Source organism: Aquarana catesbeiana, linkage group LG07 (assembly GCF_042186555.1).
Source record: "Aquarana catesbeiana isolate 2022-GZ linkage group LG07, ASM4218655v1, whole genome shotgun sequence".
In the NCBI taxonomy this organism is placed as follows: Eukaryota; Metazoa; Chordata; class Amphibia; order Anura; family Ranidae; genus Aquarana; species Aquarana catesbeiana.
In genome coordinates this window covers 120,533,838-120,556,751 of record NC_133330.1, presented here as the reverse complement: position 1 = coordinate 120,556,751, position 22,914 = coordinate 120,533,838, and the positions used below count along the sequence as shown (strand labels likewise).

The 22,914-nt window shown below is 42.1% G+C and overlaps 1 protein-coding gene across 2 annotated transcripts in view; it reads left to right on the top strand.

Annotated features, from left to right (window-relative positions):
* CACNA1I (calcium voltage-gated channel subunit alpha1 I) overlaps positions 1 to 22,914 on the top strand; it is a 3,871,666-nt gene that overhangs the window by 2,747,540 nt on the left and 1,101,212 nt on the right. The gene's annotated exons all lie outside the window — the stretch shown is intronic.

Below are 22,914 nucleotides of genomic sequence, written 5' to 3'. Positions count from 1 at the left end.
CACAACACCCCCCCCCCCCCATGTTGCTTATTTAAAAATAAAGGGAGCTGGGATGCATCCCTGTTCAGGTATTCTGACAGTTAAGACAAGCTTGCTCTCAGAAACAGTTACATAGTTAAATAGTTAGTCAGGTTGAAAAAAGACACAAGTCCATCTAATTTAACCAAAACAAAAAAAACAACAACAACCATACAATCCCATATTACACAATCCTATATCCAGAGGAAGGTGATTATTTGGAGATGAAATCTCTTTTCCTCTAGACATAAAGAGTGCCCTCTTGTCCTCTGTGATGACCTTAAAGTGAATAACTCAACACCAAGTTCACTATATGGACCACTTATGTATTTGTACATGTTGATCATATCCCCCCTTAATCTCAAGAGAGAATAAATTCAGTTCCTCTAATCTATCCCCATAGCTGAGCTCTTCCATGCCTCTTATCAGTTTGGTTGTCCTTCTCTGCACTTTCTACCATTCCCCAACATCCTTTTTGAGAACTGGTGCCCAAAACTGAACTGCATATTCCAGATGCGGTCTTACTAATGATTTCTACAGGGGCAAAATGATATCTCGCTCTCTGGAGTCCATACCTCTCTTAATACAAGAAACGACTTTGCTCACTTTGGAAACTGCAGCTTGGCATTGCATGCTATTATTAAGCTTATGATCTACCAAAAACCCTTGATCCTTCTCCACTATGGATTCCCCCAGTTGTACTTCCCCTAGTATGTATGATGCATGCATATTTTTAGCCCCCAAGTGCATAACTTTACATTTATCAACAATAAACCTCATTTGCCACGAAGTCGCCCAAATAAATAGTGCCTTGAGGTCAGCTTGTAAGTTGGAGACATCCTGTAAGGACATTATTCCACTGCAATAGCTTGGTGTCATCTGCAAACACTGACATTGTACTTTTAATCCCAGACCCAATATAATTTATAAAGATAAAAAAAAGTAAGGGTCCCAACACTGAACCTTGGGGTACACCACTGATAACCTTAGACCATTCAGAGTAAGAATCATTAACCACTACTCTCTAGCCAGTTTTCTATCTTTACAAACTGATCTTTGCAAATCTGTAGATTTTACTATACATATTAGTCATGTGTGGGGAACTGTGTCAAACACTTTTGCAAAATCCAAGTATACTACATCCACAGCCACCCCTCTGTCCAAGGTTTTACTTACCTCTTCATAAAAAGAAATCAGAGCAAACCAGAGCAAAGCATCCAGGGCAGCAAAACACACCCCATACTCCTGATGCTCAATAGTGAATTAAACTCTCCAAAAAATAAGGGTTAAAGGGGAAGAAAAAAAATCATACCTCCATGCTGCAGCATCTGTGTGGTGCAGCTGTCCCACATCAACTGTAAGACCAAGTACACAGTGATCAAATGATCACTGATTGCTCAGTCCTCAGTCTTCTCCAAGCATGGAGAGAGGTGACTGTCAGGGCAGGGGAGGGGACAGGCACGACATGCTACAAGGAAGGATTGGCAGCTGGGTGGATCCTAACAATATTGTTGGGATCCTTCCAGAGCCTGGCGCAGCTCTGCCCTATCAGCTAATAAAGGACTATTGCCTGCTCTAAACTGACTTTTGGTTGACAAAAGTTATTGTGTTAACGTGACCCGCAAGAGAAGTATGGCTTCAAAAGCTTTGCCATACTTTTCTTTAAAATAATTAGGCACAACTAAAGGGTTAGCGCCCACTTACATTTGTGCAGTATGGTAATACATGCATATTGTCATGCATTATGTCATGATGATAATAAAAACATGGGGGCCTGGTAAGCTGGTAGACCTTGCTTTCTTTCAATAAAAATAATTGTACAGATAAATAATCAGACTGGGTGCGTTTTTTGGTGCCTTCTAAGCATGGTGAAGTTTTAAGGTTCCAAACTAAACTCTTAAGTACACAACAGGGTTGAATTATGGATTTACCTAATTACTCCTAGTCCTTATCAACAAAGTACGATTAAGCTGGATGGGAAATGGCATGAATTTTACCAGTACCAATTGAAAACCTCCCAAGGAACTTTACATGGCATAACAACCAAATATATACCGTATATAAGTGGTCCATATAGTGAACTTGGTGTAGAGTTATTCACTTTAAGGTAATCACAGTGGACCAGGGGGCACTTTTTACATCTGGAGAAAATGACATTTATCCTCCAAATGTGGAAAGGCTTCCTCGTAGTAAGAGCTGTAAAAATGTGGACTAGACTGGAGAGCTGGTTCTGGCCAGCTCAGTAGATTGTTTTAAAAAAAGGCCTGAATTCTTTCCTAAATGCACAAAATATAACTGAATGCTAATATTTATAGGTAAAGTTTTACTCCGGGAATAATTGCCACTTCAGGAAGGAATTGTTTCCCCCCCGCTGGAACAAATAGGATCATGCTTTATTGGGGTTTATTTTGCTTTCCTCTTGATCAACTGTGGGCATAGGATAGTATATTTGGAGGTTTTCAGTTTTGTGTGTGTGTTTTTTTTTGGGGTGAACTGGATTGTACTTGCGCCTTTTTTCAACCAGATTAACTACCATATTTATCGGCGTATAACACACACTTTTTTCCCCTTAAAATCAGGGGAAAATCGTGGGTGCGTGTTATACGCCGATCCCCGCCGATCTCCGCTGATTGTGAGGAGAGGAGCGAGCGGAGCTGACATGCACAAAGCCGAGTGTACTTCGGCGGGAGTCGGCTCTTCTCGCAGTCCCACCCATCTCCACTGATTGCGAGAGGAGAGAAGCGAGCGCCGCTGACATACACAAAGCCGAGTGTACTTCGGCTGGACTCGGCTCCTCTCGCAGTCCCACCCCTGACTGTGAGCAGAGCTGAGTCTAGCTGAAGTACACTTGGCTTTGTGTATGTCGGTGGCGCTCGCTTCTCTCCTCTCGCAGTCCTGCCCCTGACTGTGAGCAGAGCTGAGTCTAGCTGAAGTACACTTGGCTTTGTGTATGTCGGTGGCGCTCGCTTCTCTCCTCTCGCAGTCCTGCCCCTGACTGTGAGCAGAGTTGAGTCTAGCCGAAGTACACTTGGCTTTGTGTATGTCAGCGGCGCTCGTTCCTCTCCTCCAATCGGCGCCAATTTTAAAAGACACAAGGCTGCAAAGACACAGGCTGCAATGACACAGGGAAGGCTGCAATAATGACACAAGGCTGCAAAGACACTGGGAAGGCTGCAACGACACCGGCTGCAAAGACATTGGGAAGGCTGCAATAATGACACAAGGTGCAAAGACACTGGGAAGGCTGCAATGACACAGGCTGCAATAATGACACAGGGCTGCAAAGACACTGGGGAAGGCTGCAGATGGACACTGATAAGTCTGCATTGATGGGCATTTAAATGTAAGTTTTTTTCCTTAAACTTCCTTCCTAAAAGTTTTTTCCTTAAAATTCCCTCCTAAACTTGGGGTGCATGTTGTGCGCCAATAAATACGGTATGTAACTATATAAAAAGTAGAAAATATTTTATTATATTCAATCATAAAACAAAGCTCCATATAATACACATTTCCCACTGACGATCTGGTGGCCACAACAAAATGCCATAGCATTCGGCCCGCAGCCAGGCCTCTAGCGGTGGCTTCGCCGGGACCCAGCAAAGCAGATACAGGGAGAGACAGCGAAATCCCTGCTTCAGGCTCCAACACTCCCACTTTCCAAAGCCCTGTAAAATCAAAATCTCATACAGAGGAGTCAGAGGATGTCCTTGATGGCATGCTCACTGAAGTAAGCACAGATAATGAATGTGCATCTACTGCTTCTATGCCTGATCCGATCATTGTGTTCCCCATGAGTGGGCAGCCTGTTTCAGACACTATGATGAAGGATATGCCCCTGTCTCTCAGAGAATCTTTACAAAAAGACATGATGGCCTGTATCCAACAAACAAAATTTGAAATACAGGAGCTGGGTGAACGAGTGGATCATGTTGATCGCTCCATGTGTGATTTTGCTGATAATTACAATACGCTGGTTGACACACATACCGCCCAAGCTGAGGACATTTCCTGGATTAAAGAAGAGCTGGCAGATCTTGAGGATAGATCCAGGAGAAACAACTTAAAGATTAGGGGCATAACCCAATCAGTGCAAGCTTCACAAGCGTTTCTATTCACTTCCGTGGATCTAACCATTGACAGGATTCATCACGTACCCAAACCATCCTTCCTACCAAGGGTAGTCCCTGGGGATGAAATCTTAATAATACATTTCTTACAAGTTAAGGAGCAGCTCTAAGTAGCATTCAGAAGGCCAGATACCTTACCTGAATAAGCTACAAAAGTGCAATTACTTCCTGACCTCTCTCAATTTACCCTACAGAGACGTAAGAACCTTATATCAATCACCAAAGCACTAAGGAACCACAACATACCATATAAGTGGAAGTACCCAGCAAAGCTTGAGATCATGCATCAGGGTTCCACTTCCTACATCACCTTTCTGGAAGAAGGTCTCCACCTATTGCGACAATGGGACATTATTTCAGGGTCCCCGTTACCTGATTACAGGTCCCAACAAGCACCTAAGTCTAATCCAGACTGGAGGAACATACCTGCAAAGCAGCGTACTCATCCAACCTAAAGTACGTTCGGCCTATACCCTTTTCCATCACACGCCCGACGGACTGGGAATTTCCTCACTTAATTTTCCTGCCTACTTCTCAAATGTAAGGCATCACTTCCTGCCCGAGAACCTCTGTGACGACCAGTGGCCTCATTTTTTTTACACTGTTTTGTTCTTTTTGTCACTGTTCGTCACTATCAGTTGGAACTGTTTCCCTTTTGGTTCCGCAAATCCGTTAACGTTTTGAGCGCCAATCTAGCCTTTCTCTGTTTCTTTCGTCCATTTGGCAACACCAAAGTTCGCACCTACTGACATGAAGACATTTTCACTTTCTTCCAATACCTCACCATCTTCTATGCCTGGACCAATTTTATCTCACCACCAAGCAAACTCTACTCCCATCTTGCCTATAGCTTCACAAAATGGGATTTAAGTTTTTATCACATAATGTAATGGGCTTGAACCATCTGGCCAAACACCGCTCTATCTGGAATCAGGACTGCAAACAAACTGCAGATGTCCTGAATATTCAGGAAACTCACTTTTGCATTGATGCTACCCCTAAATGTACACATTCATCTTACCCTCATGTTTTTATGGCCAGTGCTTCTGAAAAGAAAAAAGGAGTTCTCGTAGCTATCAAACACACAGTCTCCTTTGTCTTAGAAAAATGCATTTTTGATCCTTAAGGTAGATTCCTTATTTTGATATGTACCCTCAACTCTATCACATATACACTGGTGAATGCTTATGCACCAAACGCACATCATTCCTTAAAGAGGTTTTAAACCCTCATGGTTGTTCACCTTAATGTATTCTATGCATTAAGGTGAAAAACCTTTTGTGCTGCAGCAGCCCCCAAGCCCCCCTTTTGTGCTGCAGCAGTCCCCCCAAGCCCCCTCTTTCTTACCTGAGCCCGAATGTTCCAGCGACAGGGATGAGCACAGCAGCTCCAGCCGCTGTCTTGGGTCCTCATTGGATAGATTGATAGCAGCAGGAGCCATCGGCTCCCGCTGGTGTCAGTCAAATCCAGTGACATGGGAGCTGGGGTGGGGCCGAATCCTGCTGTCTGTGTCAATGGATGCAGCAGCAGGACTCCGGAGCGTGCCCGCATGAGTGCCCCCATGGAAAGCGGCTCTCCCGTGGGGGCAGTCGAGAAGAGCCAGGAGCAGAAAAGGAGGATCAGGGCTGCTCTGTGCAAAACCCTTGCACAGAGGAGGTAAGTATGACATGTGTTATTAAAAAAAAAAAAACAAAGCTTTACAATCACTTTAAGAAACTACTTTGGAAAGTTAAAGCGGTGCAAACTGGGCACCTACTCCTATGCAGAGATTTCAGCTTGGTTGCCAACCCTAAACTGGACACTACTTCATCATCCAATTGTAACCGCCCAGCTCTAGGGGATTTCATCCACACTGAGGGACTTTATGATGTCTGGAGATGCCTTGATGGAGAAGAGAAAGACTGCACCTTGTTTTCCTCCTAGATTTCGTAACTACTCCAGGATTATTTTTTTGTTGATAGATTACTACTTACTAGGTTACTACAACAGGCCTCTTCTTCCTCCATTTATGATATTATGTGGTCAGACCACGCAGCAGTATCATTATGGTATCAATAGCATTATGGAGGAAAAGGATGCCTGTCCTCCAAGGTTTGTTTGGCGAGGCAATAACTCAATTATTCAAAACCCTGAAAATGGATTGAGGCTAATACAACATCTCCATGACTACTTCACCACCAATGATTCTTCTGATATAGGCATCTTTTCTTTATGGAATGTCCACAAGGCTTATATACATAAGATCATCCTGCTTATGTGTGTCATAGCAAAACAGCAACATAAAAGCAAACTCATGGCCCTCTTAAAATATATACACGACCCAAAAAATAAAAATAAACAATCACCCTCTAAATCTGACTCCGCTACTCTGGTTTCTTTATGATATGAGCTAAGGATGCTCCTATGCTTGCAATATAATCATTATTTGAGGTGCCTCAAATGGCATTTTTATGCTAAAAATAATATAGCTGAGAAGTTACTGGCAAGCAGACTGAAAGCATGCAATGCTAAATCCAGATTACCATTCATTCATCATCCGTTTACAAAGCAAAAACTCAGCAACCCTCAACATATAGCTGATGCCTTCACTGATTACTACAAAGTGCTGTACAATCTAAAAGAGGACACTACAACCCTCCAGCCTAATGCTGATGACATTGATAATTTCTTAAAACAAATTAACCTCCCAGCTCTATCCTCTGACTAGGGATGGGCCAAACAACCCCCCCTGTTCAGTTCGCATCCAGAATATAACAGGCAAAAACTTTGTTCGAACACCCGAACACCGTTAAAGTCTATGGGACACGAACATGAAAAATCAAAAGTGCTAATTTTAAAGGCTTATATGCAAGTTATTGTCATAAAAAGTGTTTGGGGACCTGGGTCCTGCCCCGGGAGACATGTATCAATGCAAAGAAAAAGTTTTAAAAATGGCCATTTTTTCGGGAGCAGTGATTTTAATAATGTTTAAAGTGAAACAATAAAAGTGTAATATTCCTTTAAATTTTGTACCTGGGGGGTGTCTATAGTATGCCTGTAAAGTGGCGCATGTCTTCTGTGTTTACAACAGTCCGAGTCCAAAATGACATTTCTAAAGGAAAAAAAAGTCATTTAAAAGTACTATCGCTAGTGCTGGCTATAATGAATTATCGGTCCGGCAATACACATAACAGTTCATTGATAAAAATGGCATGGGATTTCCCCACAGGGGAACCCCAAACCAAAATTAATAAAAGAAAAAATGCGTGGGGGTCCCCCCAAATTCCATACCAGGCCCTTCAGCTCTGGTATGGATATTAAGGGGAACCCCACGCCAAAATTAAAAAAAAAATGGCATGGGATCCCCCTCAAAATCCATACCAGACCCTTCAGGTTTGGTATGGATTTTAAGGGGAACCTGTGTTGCGTTTGTTACAATATGATTTTTTTTTATTAATCAGACTTACGATACATGGGACATAACATTACACAGTAGTGGTTGGTCATAGAGATATTGTCAGTTTTTTTGGCTTGAGTAGATTTCTCAAACAAATGCTGGATACAATGGGTATTGTTGTATTGTTACAGTTTTCAACAGGTTATTGTCTCTATAGCTACAGTACACAAGAAAGAGATTTAGTTGTTTGAGGTTTTCAAACTGAAAGAATGACTGTTAGATTACTGTCAGGTGTTGGCTTGATTAGACAATGGGTACGTAGATACAGTTTTCAACAGTCCATTGTCTACACAGCTACAGTAAACAGGCATGTCTTCTGTTGTTTGGTAACGATGGCAAACAGCCTGACACATAAAAGGGGTGAGTAGGGAGACACACACACAGACACACACACACACACACACACCATCATGCTGTAACATCTGACGCCACTCATGATAGAAGAAACTTGCCTGATGCTCCAGGAGAATCATTGCCAATGGAGATCACGAACATACAGTAACAGAAGATAAGTAACCTTTAAGTATATTTGTACTATTATAGATGATAGGCTGTTCAGTTTGGTAGGCATTTTGCTTGTTATAGATATCTGTCAGTCTTGTATTGTATTCCTAATATTGTAATAGTTTTTGTATGTACAGCATCTTTGTATAGTAAAGCACATTTACACACTGCAGAAATCTCAGCTTCCTTGCTTATACCACAGAGTAACCTTGCTAGACGCAAGCAAAAGGTTAAAAAAGACAAGAGACAGCTTCTTTTGCCACTTTTTCTTCCATCTTCTTTCTTCTGGTCTTCCTTCGGTGTTCTTCTTCTACCTCCATCTCCTTCTTCCCCCACTTCTTTCTCCGCTTCTTCCTCCTTTCTTCTCGTCCGGCATCTTCCTCCGGCTTCTTCTCCGCTTCGTCCTCCGCACGATCCGCCTCAGTGGGAGTCTTCCACTGTGTGATGCTTCTGTTCAGGTGATAGTATTTATATAACGGAGGGCGGGGCCACCCGGTGACCCCGCCCCCTCTGACGCACGGGACTTCCCTATGGCTTTCTCCGTGTTGTCAGAGGGGGCAGGGTCACACTATAGCCGCTATTATTTCATTACTTTTTTTTCCCTTTAGAAATGTCATTTTGCTGTCAGACTATTCTAAACACGGGAAAAAGGCTCCACTTTACAGGCATACTATAGACACCCCCCAGGTACGAAATTTAAAGGAATATTTCACTTTTATTGTTTCACTTTAAGCTTTATTAAAATCACTGCTCCTGAAAAAAACGGCCATTTTTCAAACTTATTTTTTGCATTGATACATGTCCCCTGGGGCAGGACTCAGGTCCCCAAACACTTTTTATGACAATAACTTGCATATAAGCCTTTAAAATTAGCACTTCTGATTTCTCCCATAAACTTTTAAAGGGTGTTCCGCGGCTTTCGAATTTGCCGCGAACACCCCAAATTGTTTGCTATTCAGCGAACGGGCGAACAGCCAATGTTGTTTGAGTTGAACTCATGTTATACCCGAACATAAAGCCCATCCCTACCTCTGACCATTCGAAACTCTCGAATTCTCTCTTTACAGATGGCAAAATAGCCACATCAATTAAATCCCTGCCTACTGGCAAATCCCCAAGGTCCTGATGGTCTTACAAATGAATACTATCAGTGCTTTGCCAAAACTTTAGCCCAGTACATGACAATACTTTTTTCAGAAGCAGCTAATAAAGCATCCTTTCCCACGGAAATGTTGTCAGCCAATATTGTCATCCTGCCTAAACCTGGCAAGGAACCCAATACTCCTGCCAACTTTAGGCCTTTTTTTTGTAAAGGTTTATGCCAAAATTTTAGTTAAGCATCTTTTGGATGTTCTCCCTAGCCTGATTTGTCCTGATCAAACAGGATTCACAAAGGAACGACAGGCATCTGGCGTGACCAGGTGCATATTAAACGTACTTAACCATGCAGAATCTAGTAGAACTCCTTCTCTGCTCTTGTCTATAGGCGCGGAGAAGGAGTTCAACTGCGTTTATTGGTTATACATGGAAAAAGTACCGCTCAAACTTGAGTTTTCCGGGCACATTCTCTCGGCATATTAGCTCTATATTTCACTCCCTCCACACAGGTCCCTCCAGCCTCTTGTCCAAACCTTTTCTCAATCACTTTATTTAGTAATATATCATACTATAAAGTGAACTACACTAAATCTCTTATATTAGACTTAGGAGTCCCCAAACATACTAGAAACCAACTTACTGCTTACTTGCCTTATACATGGGAAGATACAAGTATGCCCTACTTAGGCATCCAGTTAACATCCTCTTTCTCCCAACTGGCAGCAGTGAACTATGCACCTCTCATTATAAAAGTGACCAAGGACCTTCACCAATCCTCCTGATGCAAACTAACATAGATGGGTAAACTATCTACCTTTAAAATGATGATCCTACCCCAAATATTTTACCTCTTTAGGGCCCTTCCCATACCTATCAACAAAGAGTACATTCACTCTCTTAATGCCCTTCCCAAAAAGTTTGTATGGCAAAACAAAGAAGCACGGTGCTCCACCACCCATCTTCTCAAACACAAAAAGGCTGGAGGAGTTGGCGTTGTGGACCTTTGGGGCGACTATTATTCTTCCCTGCTTACCCAAATGAAACATTGGTTTCACCATTCCCCAGACATTTTATGGGTAGATATGTAATTAACACTATCTAGAGCTACAGATTTCAAAGCACTCCTTTTAGCGGACATTTGGTCTCCCTTAAATCTTTTATCATTTCCCCCTACAGTTCAGGCATCCCTAAAAGCCTGGAGAGTTTTTGCACATAGCTCAGTATATCACAAGCCTAACGCTAGTATATTAACTCCACTGGCAGCGTTAGAATTTCTTATCTAACATTTACAAACAAGGTCTTGGAGGGAATCTGGTATCTACCGGGTGGAAGATCTTATCCATAACATCAGAAATAAACCTTTTTCTGAACTGATGTCCACCTTTTATATACCCCCCCAATGATTTTTTTCTATTCCTACGTATCTCACATTTTTCTAAATCAAACCATCGATACACCTGCATCATCAATTCTGGCAATTTTATACCAACCATACTCCCCAGCCTAAGGTCATCTCACTATACCATAAAAGAAGCCACCATTCCAAATCCTTATGAAAACAATTTATTGGTATAAGTTAAAAGAATACAAGGGACACATTTCTGCAAATCACCTTGGCCACAGCTCAAAAATTTAAATGGGAATTAAAGATCCACCAGACTTCCCTTTCAAGGAGCTTCCAGAGAGACTCTAATTTTCTCCAAACCAAGAGTCAACATTGCCTGCATGAATGTGTTTAAAGTGCTTAGAAACGTTAAAACAGACCCTTATCACATAGGAAGCCCCATGATAATGCTCACTAATTCTAGTTAGCTCGTAGCGAACGTGTTCATCACATATATTGGAGTTTGCACAGAGTACACGCTATAGTATAGACAACATTAGAGGAACCACAATGGATATAATTATGAATTGTGAACTCTTTACCTGTGGCACAAGCCACAATAGTTTTATGCTTGTTGTTATGCTTGGTACAGAAATGGCAGGTGCTTGAGCCACAAATATACGAGCCCTGGACTTGCAACCATGTCTTCTTATAGCCAGAAGATTAAAGAGATAGAATATTAGCCAAAGTTTGGGAACAGCAGCTAGAGAACCTGCAGCCCGCAGACAATATAAGAACAAGAACTGAATCAGCATCCAAAACTAGAAAATATTTTGAAGTAATCTCCTTTATGGAGTCATATTCATGTGAAAAGTTTGTGACAAAAGTTATAGGGTTATGAGTGTCCGTAGAAACTTTAATACCCTCATCCTCCCTATTTTGACACCTAAGTATGAACTTTAAACCGCCGGATCTATTATGAACGTAAACTGCTCCTTGTGCATAATCTTGTACTTCCCGCAGGTATTTGTCTTTTTTTGTGTCCATGATCTCTTGTTCGAGTTTATTTAGAGAGATGGTAAGTTCATTATTTAAAGTGGTATATAGATCCAGAGACTGAAACGGTTTCAGAGAATCCTTAGTTCACTCAAATTCTGCAGTTATGGTATGTAAGATGCTTTCCTCCTGCTTAATAATGAGTTCCATTAATTCAAGGGAACATTTGGTAAGGGTGTTGTTCTATCCCATAGTAAATTTATCAGAATAAGGGGTGGAGGGCAATGTCTTTATTCTCAAGCCCCTAGGGATCATTGCTTTCCCCAAATTCTGCTTGAGGCCAGTAAGGTCCCAGCATATTTTGACCTCTTTGGACATAATAGTCTGTAGATTTCCAAACATAGTGGTGCAGACTAGACATGTGCGGTTCGTTTCGTTCCTAATTAAAATTCGTACATTTTTTTTTCCGGAAAATCGCATTTATCCGAATTTCTGAATTAAAACAAATCCAAAATAATGAAAAAAATTCAGACAAAATTTGAATTCAATACTTTTCAAATTTGAATTGTTTTCAAATTTGAATTTGAAAAGTTTTCAAATTTGAATAGTTTTCCAATTTCCAAAGAGAATAAAATAGAATAGAAAATAAAGTAATAGAATAGAAAAAATAAATAATAGACCAGAAAAGGATATAGCAGAAACTAAAAAAAATATATAATATAATAGAATAAAACAGAACAAAATAGCTTCAGAGTCTGGCAGCCGTGGATAGAAAACTTTTTACCCCCAGACATTGACATGAGCCTGCTGGAACCCTGAGAAGTTTTGGTAACCAATTCCTTCTGTCAAACCACACCGGTGCCCGCGCGTCCCGACCGCCTCCCTTCCCTCTCTCATCTTTACCCCTCCTGATTCTTTCTCATCCCTATCTCTCTATTCCCCCCTCATTCTTTCCACTCCTCCCCTTAATTACCCCTGATAATGTGGGAAGTATACTCTGTTTTATTTCTCCTTTTTCTTCTGTTGGGTTGGTCCCGATTGTTTGCTCAGACCGACCCCTCCGTTATAATCTTCAGTTACATATTATGTCCAAACCAAGGACCACGACCCACCTTAATACTACTATATCCAGTCCTACTGGATCTTGAAATATTTGACAGAGTGTAAATTGTCTGCAAGCTTTAACCACTATTAGGTCAACATGCTCCTAACTTGTTAAGTTGTACATTACCTGATAACCAAATGAAACCTTGTATTGTGAAGCTTGTAACTAATGTTTGTTATTTACCAATAAAATATTTGAACAGAAAACAGAACAAAATAGAATAGAAAATTAAATGACAGAATAGACTAGAATATAATAGAAACAAATAGATTAGAATAACATAGAAAGAACATAACCATCTTCTGAAATTCGAATTTCAAATAGAATAAATTTGAATACATAAGAAAAGAATAGAATAGAAAAGAATAAAATTACAAAAACAATACAATAGAAAGAATATAACCATCTTCCGAAATTCGAATACAATAAATTTGAATAGAAAAGAATAGAATAGAAAATAAAATAATAGAATAGAATAAACAAAAAACAATATAATTAAAAAAACAATAGAATAGATTCAAATAGAAAGAACATAGCCAAAATTCAAATATAATAAATTTGAATAGAATAGAAAAGAATAGATTAGAATAGGAAGATGCTTATATTCATTCTATTCTATTTCATTCTGTTGTTTTTTTTCTATACTATTGTGTTATTTTCTATTCTATTCTACTCTATCCTTTTCTATTCTATTCAAATTGATTCTATTTGAATTTTGGAAAATGGTTATATTATTTCTATTATATTCTATTGTTTTTTTTAATGCTATTCTATTCTATTACTTTCTATTCTATTCTGTTTTGTTCTGTTTTCTCTATTATATTATATTCTTTTATTTTCTGTTATATTCTTTTCTATTCTATTCCTTTATTTTCTATTCTATTTTATTCTCTTTGGAAATTGGAAAACTATTGAAATTCAAAACTTTTTGAATTTGAAAACTATTCAAAAACCATTTGAATCGATCCAAATTTAAATTCAGAAAATTTGAATCGATTCGAAAAAGAAACACAAACAAAGTGAATTCCAAAAACGAATTAAATGAATGAAACAAATTTAACTAAACAATTTTATTTAAATAACGAAACAAATCAAAACATTTTTTTTCATTCTGCTCAGGTCTAGTGCAGACAGAGTCTTCAAATGGTGGCATAGGTTCCTTAGCATAGACTTGTGAAATCTTCATTTGCCGATCCATTATGACTCTGTATAATAGTCCCCAAAATATTCTTTACCAAACATAAGCACCCCCTATCGGAGTGCAATTCCTCTAACGGGACTTTTTACACGGGGTTACCTCTAATAAAGTAGAAAATAGTAGAAATTTTTAGTTTTTGTATAAAAGTATTGTAGTTTATTGATTTAACATCTAAAAATCATTACACATGACCTAACCATATATACAATAAAATGGATGCATGTAAATGGGGAAAAAATAATTCTATGAGGAAATGACCAATTGCAATGATACAGGTAAGTGAAAAACCAATGATCATAGAAACCCGACGTTTCGAGGTAAGCAAAAGGGTTGACCTCTTCTTCAGGGGTAACTACAATTGGTCAGAGTAGGTATTTCATCTAAAAAGTTAACAAAAAGCAGAGCAAACGTAAGTGGATGAATATCTCAGGCATTCACAGCAGGAGGCAGTAGAGAGCATTTCGTTTACATTTACAAAGGTCAATTGACATTAACATATGTTACATCATTAGTAAATTCTAGACATATACATGCAGAAATGATCTTTACTCATAGCAATATCTTTAATTAATAATTATAGCTTTCACTGATACAGGGGGTGAATTATAGGGGTTGGTTTACTAAAGGCAAAAAAACTGTGCACTTTGTAAGTCATTTTCGCCAGATCTTAGTGAATGTGGAACAGCTTCCCTTTATAAAGAATACCCAATCAGGTGCAAGGAAAAAAAAAAAAAACAACAACATTTTTGCTTGCACATGATTGGATGATGGAAATCAGCAAAGCTCCATATTCACTAAGCTCTGGGGAAAACGAGTACAGCTGCACTTACACAGTGCACAGTCTCAGGGCTGGATATCCCACAAGGCCACCGAGGCCAGGCCTCGGGGCAGCAGTGGTGCAGGGGTGGCACCGCTCCCATGGCAACTTCTCGGCTTTCGCGGCTGCCCTCCCTTTCGGACTGCCTGTTAAAGTCCGTTATGGGCAACGGGTGCCTGTAAAAAAGATGGGTGCAAACCGACCACGCAACTGCGCATGTGCCGTTCTGAAGCCGGCCGGGCTTAGGAAAGCTCGTATGTGCTTGGCCGGGTGGTGCATGCGCAGTAGCGTGATTGCACAGCCCGGCGCCATTTTTGAAAAGATTGAGAGTCTAGAGTTCCCAGAAAAGCAGCCATGACCCAGAAGAGAGAGAGTGAGTGATGTCATCTCTCACCACCCGCCCTCACTCTCATCTCACTCACATGTGCCTGTGTTTCACCTGCAGCTAATGTACCCGCACTGAGGAGAGGCTGACCTGGCTGCAAGTACTCTGCAATGCTGGGGGAAGATTGATTTTACATGTAAATTAATTCATGCCAAACTGCTATTTTTTGGGTGGCAGCCAGGTAACTATGGCAATCCCCATGATGCTATCAGGCAGCGTGGCAAGTGACATCTCCATCTGGTGGCAGGCATAGTGGCAAGTGACATCCCCATCTGGTGGCAGGCAGCGTGGCAAGTAGGGATGAGCTTCGAGTTCGAGTCGAACTCATGTTTGACTCGAACATCGGCTGTTCGCAAGTCGCGAAACACCCTTTAAAAGTCTATGGGAGAAATCAAAAGTGCTAATTTTAAAGGCTTATATGCATGGTATTGTCATAAAAAGTGTTTGGGGACCTGGGTCCTTCCCCAGGGGATCAATGCAAAAAAAATTTTAAAGCGGACGTTTTTTCAGGAGCAGTGATTTTAATAATGCTTAAAGTGAAACAATAAAAGTGTAATATTCCTTTAAATTTTGTACCTGGGGGGTGTCTATAGTATGCCTGTAAAGGGGCGCATGTTTCCCGTGTTTAGAACAGTCTGACAGCAAAATGACATTTCAAAGGAAAAAAGTCTTTTAAAAGTACACTCGGCTATATGAATTGTCGGTCCGACAATACACATAAAAGTTCATTAATGGCATGGGATTTCCACACAGGGGAATCCTGCGCCAAAATTAAAAAAAAAAAAGGCGTGGGGGTCCCCCTCAAAATCCATACCAGGCCCTTCAGGTCTGGTATGGAATTTAAGGGGAACCCCGTGCCAAAATAAAAAAAAAAATGGCATGGGGTCCCCCAAAAATCCATACCAGACCCTTATCCAAGCACGCAACCTGGCAGGCCGCAGGAAAGAGGGGGGACGAGAGAGCGGCCCCCCTCCTGAACCATACCAGGCCACATGCCCTCAACATTGGGAGGGTGCTTTGGGGTGCCCCCCAAATCACCTTGTCCCCATGTTAATGAGGACAAGGGCCTCATCCCCACAACCCTTGCCCGGTGGTTATGGGGGTCTGCGGGTGGGGGGCTTATCGGAATCTGGAAGCCCCCTTTAACAAGGGGACCCCCAGATCCTGACCCCCCTGTGTGAAATGGTAAGGGGGTACTTTCATGTCACAAAAAAAGTTTCAAAAATGTTAAAAATGACAAGAGACAGTTTTTGACAATTCCTTTATTTAAATGCTTCTTCTTTCCATCTTCTTTCTTCTATCTTCCTTCGGTTTCTTCCTCCATCTTCTTCTTCCTCCTATCCTCTGCTTCTTGCTCCGGTGTTCTCGTCCAGCATCTTCCTCCGATGCGTCTTCTTCCCTTCTTCGTTCTCGGGCCGCTCCACATCCATGATGGGAGGATCCCACTGTGTGACGCTTCTTGTCTTCTGACAGTTCTTAAATAATGGAGGGCGGGGTCACCCGGTGACCCTGCCCCCTCTGATGCACGGGGACTTCCCAGAGGCTTTCCCCATGATGTCAGAGGGGGTGGACAGGGAAGTCCCCATCAAGTTCCTGTGCATCAGAGGGTCACTGGGTGGCCCCACCCTCCCTTATTTAAGAACTGTCAGAAGACGAGAAGCATCACATAGCGGGAGCCTCCCATCATGGATGCGGAGTGGCCCGCAAACGAAGAAGGGAAGACGCCATGGAGGAAGATGCCGGACGAGAACACTGGAGCAAGGAGCAGAGGATCGGAGGAAGAAGAAGAAGAAGATGGAGGAAGAAACCAAAGGAAGATAGAAGATAGAAGATGGAAAGAAGCATTTAACTAAAGGAATTGTCAAAAATTGTCTCTTGTCATTTTTAAAATTTTTGACACTTTTTTGTGAAATGGTAGGGGTACTTTTGTACCCTCTTTCCATTTCACACGGGGGGGCTGGGATCCGGGGGTACCCTTGTTAAAGGGGACTTCCAGATTCCGATAAGCCCCCCGCCCACAGACCCCCATAACCACCGGGCAAGGGTTGTGGGGATGAGGCCCTTGTCCTCATCAACATGGGGACAAGGTGCTTTGGGGGGACCTCAAAGCACCCTCCCAATGTTGAGGGCATGTGGCATGTAATACAGTTTAGGAGGGGGGGCGCTCTCTCATCCCCCCTCTTTTCCTGTGGCCTGCCAGGTTGCGTGCTCGGATAAGGGTCTGGTATGGATTTTTGGGGGGGACTCCACACCATTTTTTTTTCAATTTTGGCACGGGGTTCCCCTTAAAATCCATACCAAACCCTTCAGGTCTGGTATGGATTTTGAGGGGGGCCCCATGCCTTTTTTTAAAAAAATGCTGGTGCGGGGTTCCCCTTAATATCCATACCAGACCTGAATGGCCTGGTATGGAATTTAGGGGGACCCCCACGCCATTTTTTTTTTTTAATTTTGGTTCGGGGTTCCCCTGTGGGGAAATCCCATGCCATTTTTATCAATGAACTTTTATGTGTATTGTCGGACCGACCATTCATATAGCCGCGAGTACTTTTAAATGACTTTTTTTCCTTTGAAATGTCATTTTGCTGTCAGACTGTTCTAAACACGGGAAACATGCGACCCTTTACAGACATACTATAGACACCCCCAGGTACGAAATTTAAAGCAATATTACACTTTTATTGTTTCACTTTAAGCATTATTAAAATCACTGCTCCCGAAAAAACGGCCATTTTTAAAACTTTTTTTTGCATTGATCCATGTCCCCTGGGGCAGAACCCAGGTCCCCAAACACTTTTTATGACAATAACTTGCATATAAGCCTTTAAATTTAGCACTTTTGATTATTCGTGTTCGATTTTTTTTTTTGCCTGTTCGCATGTTCTGGTGCGAACCGAACGGGGGGGTGTTCGGCTCATCCCTGGTGACAAGTGAAATCCCCATCTGGTGGCAGGCAGCGTGGCAAGTGACATCCCCATCTGGTGGCAGGCAGCATGGCAAGTGACATCCCCATCTGGTGGCAGGCAGCGTGGCAAGTGACATCTCCATGTGGTGGCAGGTAGCGTGGCAAGTGACATCCCCATCTGGTGGCAGGCAGCGTGGCAAGTGACATCTCCATCTGGTGGCAGACATAGTGGCAAGTGACAAGCGATGGTGGCAAGTGACACACTCAGGGCTCCCAATGATTCTGCATTATGGTGAGTTGAACTATTTCATTTTATATTACAATGTAATGATAGAAATAATGCGTTTCAATCATCCTGACACCATGCCAACTATGGTGCCGGGGATAATTGAAGCACTAACACCAGCCATTGCCCTGAAAAATTGCCCACGAAAAATCGCTTATCCCTTGCACGCTTACCCCCCCCCGGGCCTTGGCACAATTTTCTTGCCCACAGCCGGTCTCCGGTGCCAAAAAGGTTGGGGACTACTGGTCTAGACCACGGCGGCCGGCAACTGTGCAGTGCACTCGTCATAGGCGAAGCCGTGGAGGAGCCGAGCAGCCGGTGACGGTGAGGAGGACACTGAGAAGGAGGAGAGTGAAGCTGGGGGATATCCATAGTAAAAAAGGGGACAGAGAGAGAGAGAGAGTGAGAGATGAGGATGTTACTGGGAGCCCCGGGAGGCAGAAGCCATGCCATGCAGGGGACAGAGACTGATGTGCTCTGTCCACCATCCATCATATTACTTCTCCAGTCCACATCATTCATCTGTGTGCTTTGTCCTCCTGTGCCCCTTTCACCTCTCCACAGGTCAGGGCAGTGTGCTGCCCTGACCTGTGGAGAGGTGAAAGGGGCACAGGAGGAGGACACAGCACACTGATGATGTGGAGAAGTAATATGATGGTGGACAGAGAAGCTACTGTGAGGGGGTAAGGAGGACATTATCATGTCTGCAGCCTCTGTCCACCTCCTGTGGTATGTCCGCAGCCTCTGTCCACCTCCTGTGGTATGTCAGCAGCCTCTGTCCACCTCCTGTGGTATGTCCGCAGCCTCTGTCCACCTCCTCTGGTATGTCCGCAGCCTTTACTTGCCATTGAGTCAGAACTTTTAAATAATTTGTCCTACAAAGATATCATCGATAAGTTTGCCAAAAGAAAAGTTAGAACTAAAAAAATTGTAGGGAGTTTCTTACTGCTTTAATCTTTGATCTTTAAAAGGCATTTTCTGCATTACAGAGTATTTTCAGTCTGCACAATTAAAGCCAGTTATTTTCAGTGTTTTCATGTGTGGAGATATGTTTTTAATGGATCTATTGTAGCAGTCATCGATAAAGGACGAGAATGGTGGTGTGTGTGTGTGGGGCAGTATTGAAGGACCCGGCCTTGGGGTGGCAAAGGGAGTAAATCCGGGCCTGCACAGCCTATTTGCTTTTAGTAAATAAACCCCATAGACTATAAACAAAAAAGTACAAAGAGATTGAATATAACAGGGCTTATTGAGTAAGGCATAAGTGACCTGTGTATGTGTCACATACAAACAGCAGCTTTGACTTAAGTGCAGATTACAAAGAGTAGCCTGCTACATGATATAGACATATGACATAGACATGCCCTAAACTATAGTTGCAACTTTGTAAGGAGTAGCCTCTACCTAAGAGCTTTTGGATGCCTTTTCTAAATGCAGAAAGTACTTTGAGTAGACTTTGGGTAGGAGTGTGAACTTGCCTAATGGTAGATGGACCTTAAAGCAGACCATCAGTAATTTTTTCATCTTTCGAGCTATTACATCTTCTACCCTTGTTGTTTTAACTTTGGATAGTAAAACTTTTTTTTTTCTGTCAGTAAATACCTTATACAGCCCACTTCCTGTTTCTTGTCTGGTCATTAGCTTAGGCTTATGACATCATGCACAGCACTCTCTCTCTCTTACTCTCGTGAGAGTTTGCCAGGAAGGGAGGGGGTGAGTCATAAGAGGGCCAATGAGAGCTGCAGAGCTGGAGGTGTGTCTCTGTGTATATATATATATATATATATACTGTGATTCTGTACTTGCCAAATATGCTGCAGAAATCTCCCTCCACTGAGTCTGGCTGCATCCATTGTAACCGTGGGCAGCTGAAGCTGCTGCCTGTTCACTTCCTGGATTTACACAGACTTACAGAGACACACCTCCAGCTCTGCAGTTCTCATTGGCCCTCTTATGACTCACCCCCTCCCTTCCTGGCAAACTCTCACGAGAGTAAGAGAGAGAGAGTGCTGTGCATGATAAGCCTAAGCTAATGACCACACAAGAAACAGGAAGTGGGCTGTATAAGGTATTTACATGCAGAAAAAAAGTTATATATATATATATATATATATATATATATATATATATATATATATATATATATATATATATAAATAATATGCAAAGTAGAGGGAAGCTTCAGAATGGCAAAGAAGTTTTCATTACAAATTATGTGAGCAGACTGCAGTTCCTCTTTAACCACTTTAGCCCCGGAAAAGTTTTACCCTCTTTATGACCAGACCATTGTTTGCGATATGGCACTGCATTGTTTTAACTGACAATTGCTCGTTCATGTGACGCTGTATCCAAACAAAATTTTAATCCTTTTTTCCCACAAATAGTGCTTTCTTTTGAGGTTAATTGATCACCTCTGCGGTTTTTATTTTTTGCGCCATCAACCAAATAAGACCGAAAATTTTGAAAAAGAACAATATAAAACACACCCAATAAAAAAAATGTAAAAAATCTAATTTCTTCATCAATTTAGGCCAATATGTAATCTTCTACATATTTTTGGTAAAAAAATCCCAATAAACATTATTGGTTGGTTTGCACAAAAGTTATCGCGTCTACAAACTATGGGATATTTTATGGCATTTTTATTTATTTTTTTTTAATAGTAATGGCGGCGATCAGCAATTTTTAGCGGGACTGCGACATTGCAGTGGACAAATTGGACACTAATGCCTTATTTCCACTGAGCGGATCGGTTTGGTTCGGTTCGGTACGGTACGCTATTTTGGGTGTTTCCATTGTGAAAGCGGCCCATACAACCGAACCGAACCGTTCCGTTCCATTCAGGGTCCTGCTTCAGATGTGGGGCCATAGAAAATGGAACGGTTCAGTTAGGGCGGAGCTACGATACATTCCACTGATTGGCTGACAGAAAACCCTCTGCTGTGCTATGCTGAGGCATTTTTTCTAAACCCTGTATGGCCCCTTGTGGTCCCACATGCAGTGGAAATGCTCACCAGAATAGACAGGGCCATTCTAGGCCATTCAAACTGTACCGACCCGAACCGATCCGCTCAGTGGAAACAAGGCATAAGTAACACGTGACCCTTTGTGGGGACCAGTGACACTAATACAGTGATCAGTGCTAAAAAAAGTACTGTCACTGTATAAATAACACTGGCAGAAAAGGGGTTAACATTAGGGGTGATCAAAGGGTTAAGTGTGATCCTAGGGAATGCTTTCTAACTGTGTGGGGGATGGTTTAACTGGAGGAAGAGAGAGTTATGTGTTCCTGATTAGCAGGAACACAAGATCTCTCTCGTCTTCTCTCGCAGAACGACGGTCTGCCTTTCCAGTGAGTGATCCGCTGATTGGCTCTCGCTGTGTCCAAGACCCGGAAGAAACGAACAACGTACAGGTACATTGTTTGAGCAGCCCTGCCACAGTAGATGTGCGGTGGGCAGTCCGGAAGCAAAGGGGTTGTAAACCCTCATGGTTTTTCACCTTAATGCATTCTATGCATTAAGGTGAAAAACCTTTTGTGCTGCAGCACCCCTCAGAGCCCCCCTTTTCTTACCTGAACCTGATCGTTCCAGCAACGGAGATGAGCACAGCAGCTATAGATGCCTCATTAGATTTATAGCAACAGGAGCCATTGGCTCCCTCTGATGTCAATCAAATCCAGTGACATGGGAGCCAGGGAGTCCTGCTGTCTGTGTCAATGAGCGCAGCAAGTGAAACAAAGTGTAGCTCTAAAAAATGAAAAATAAATGATAAATACACAAATTATGAAAAAAATAAATTAAATATACTTTGGTGTCTAGAGAGGAGAGGAGACATTGATGGAAGTGGCAGCAGAGGAGGGATGCTTAATTATTCGTGTGGAGAAGATATTTCCATGAAGTCTCCTGGGACTCCTTTGCCTCCAAGTTGCCAAGATCTTCCCTCTATTGCCGGTGGGCAATACAAGCTGGTTTGACCCATACGGTGTATGCTGTTTTGGGTTCAAACCCTCCGGTAAGCCTCCAATCTTTTTGGCTGTGGGAATTTCACATGTTTACCTATAGGACACTGTGGTGAAGTTTATCCAGATCTTTTCCTGCTGCCGGCCATCAGGATTTCCTGTATATGATTTACGGACAATTAGAAGCCAGTTTGACCCATTTTAGCTTATGTCATTTTGGGCGTGAACTGTCTAACAGGTTCCCACTCTGGTGACGGCAATTTTCACAATTTTTACTTTTTCACAGTTGATGACCATGATGGTCCTATCTACACATGGACTGTAACTATTAGCACAATGATGGACGTTTAATTTTAATTTAGACACCAAAGTATATTTAATTTATTTTTTTCATAATTTGTATTTTTATCATTTATTTTTCATTTTTTAGTGCTACACTTTGTTTCACTTGCCATTTTTAGCAAATATTCTATTTGTTGTGTTGGCTGCTTATACTTTAGAGTAAGCACAAATTTATCACGGTTGTTTTTTCCTAATGAGCGCAGCAGCAGGACTCGGGAGCACGCCCGCACAAGTGACCCCATGGAATGAAGCTCTCCGTGGGGGCACTCGAGAAGAGGAGGAGCCAGGAGCGCAGCAGCAGGACTCGGGAGCACGCCCGCACAAGTGACCCCATGGAATGAAGCTCTCCGTGGGGGCACTCGAGAAGAGGAGGAGCCAGGAGCGCCATGGGGGACCCTATAAAAGGAGGATC